A 2,658-nucleotide genomic window follows, 5' to 3' on the forward strand; every position below is an offset into this window, starting at 1 on the left:
ATTACTATGAATTTTTTCTTCCGATCGGTCCATAATTGATCATAGCTCCCATACAAGGTCCCCTCCTGAAAATTACTTAAACGAAGATAACTCATTATTAAATTCAGATATCCACATAAAATTGAGTATTGCACTTATATACAAAAATATTACTGTGAATTTTTTTTGGTAAAGGAGCGCACATGAGGCCCACTTGAGGCTACAAATTGCTTTACTTTAAGCTGGACTTATATTTATAACAAATATCAGCAATCTATATTGATGTGTAGTGTCTTGAAGTCACCATATAGAAAAATGTGTATATCTAAGAAACTATTAGAGCTAGAATCTTCAAATTGTACCTAAAGAACTTTGACAGTCATTCTAACATTTAGAGTATAACGGCGAACTTGACATCTTCCAAATGAATTAAATATAATATTCTGGAAACTAATAGAACTACGTTCTTTAAATTTTGCAAAAATTACATTAATATTTATCGGAAGATTTTGAAAGAACTTTCATCTAGAGAGCTGAAGTCCCTACATAATTAAATAGAAACAAGTAAGAGTGCCATATTCGGCTGTGCGAATCTTATATACCCTTGACCATAGTGTATTTTAAACATAATTGATCTTACAGTCTAGTTAATAAAAACATTAAAAAAATTTGAGCAACTAAATATAGTTCGGCGGCGGCTGAGCTCCGACTCGAAGCCGGTCGACTTCGACCTCTGATTCATAGCTGGTAAACATTGACGAGACGTAGATTTTGTTTTTGTGTATCGTTTTTGTTGCTTTTTTAACAATTTTTTGAAGAAATTTTCAGAGGTTGTCTCGGATTTTTGCTCATATCTCCGTTATTTACCGACCGATTTTGCTGATTTTAAATAGCGATCTTCTCGAAAGCATGTCTAAAGAATTATTGAAGATTCGGATCTCGCCGATATCTGGGGTCGTCTAAAAACTGATTTCAACAGACAGACAGACAGACAGACAGACGGACATGGCTTAATCGACTCCGCTATCTATAAGGATCAAGAATATATATACTTTATAGGGTCGAAAAATTATATTATAGAAATTACAAACGGAATGACAAACTTATATATACCCTTCTCACGAAGGTGAAGGGTATAAAAATGTATATCTGAGAAACTGTTACAGCTAGAGCAGGCGCGGATCCAAGGGGTGGAAAAAAGAGAAATTTCATTATTGTATTATTTTTAGGGCGATAATGGGTAAAGCCAGTAAACTTATAAAAAAATTTAAAATTCATCAAAACTTAGAAAAATATTTGTAAGTTAATTATTAAAAGGGAAAAAACCAAATTAATATTTTATATTTATTATATGTACATATTTTCATTTGTATCAAGACTTTGTACGACAGGGTCTTTGACCTTACTATCGTTATCAGTGCGGTTAGCAATTTGTAATAAAAAAATACTTTGTACCAAACAGTGGAAATAATTGCTAAATAAATTATAATACTAAGCGAAGTAGAAATTTTATAATATTGTTAAAAACATAAAATTACTTTATAGGGCTGTTCAATCAGCAATATTAAAAACTAATTACTTTATAAGAATGGAAAACGGTTTATAATTGAAGAAAGTTTCAATAGATAAAAAATCATATAATTACGTTTTTTTTGTAATTAACAAAAGCTCCTGTTAGATGTCTGGAGGATCGGTATGACATGATTCGAATACGTATATACATATGTACCTGGGATTGTTATTGTAATCATTCCCACTGTGCCTTTATACATGTTTAATCACCTTCATGAAAACATATATACATATGTACTAGTACTTACCCAGTGTGCATTGCTACCCTAATATTTTTGAAGATTCCATCTATAGTAGTTTTCAAGTTAAAAGTCCGCCCATTATTCTCCGAATTTTTGCATAATAGTTTCGCAGATATAAGAATTTTTCTATTTAATTTATATAGAGGGTTCAAGATACCAAAAATATAGGAAAGATCAAAATTTCTATAAAAAACTAGATTTTCTCCTATAATGGATAAATATAGGTATTCGTTTTGTAGATGCACATAGTCATGGGTTCGTGTCCTAGGTATGGTAGCTCCCATAAGAAAATCTTGAATAAGTATATCTGAGAAAATATAACACTGAGAGTCCTAATTTTTTACAGTTATTTTAGTATTAACCTATATATATTTTCTTATTGATCAAATATATGTAGAAATAAGTTTTCTCATGTCTGTAATAGAAAAATTCAAAGATTTATTGAACATTACAAACGTTATTTTCTTTTTTATTTGTATAGCGCTTAGCGACCCAGCAGTTTGACGGGACAGTCCCGAACTGATCACTTAACCTACCACTTGTGGTGGCCCCTAGCCACCTGACTACCCAGGTGACCTACCATTTTAACATGGGCTTGTCCTACGGAGAAGTCAATCGTCACTCTACACCCTACAAAGAGACAGAAAAGAGACGATTGCCTCCGCTTTCGCTTACAAAGGAGACTGTCTTTATTCTCGTTTACAAAGAGTTTATTTGCTACGAAAGACCAAAAACATACGAATTGGAGTCAGCCAGGGGGTAAGATATTAATGGAACTAAAATTTAAAAAATTTCAAGTGTCTACTCTCTAGAATACTATGGGACAATAATGTGACGACTGTTTCCTCTAACGCTTACAAAGAAT

The sequence above is a fragment of the Lucilia cuprina genome, chromosome 2 (genome assembly GCF_022045245.1).
Source record: "Lucilia cuprina isolate Lc7/37 chromosome 2, ASM2204524v1, whole genome shotgun sequence".
NCBI lineage: Eukaryota > Metazoa > Arthropoda > Insecta > Diptera > Calliphoridae > Lucilia > Lucilia cuprina.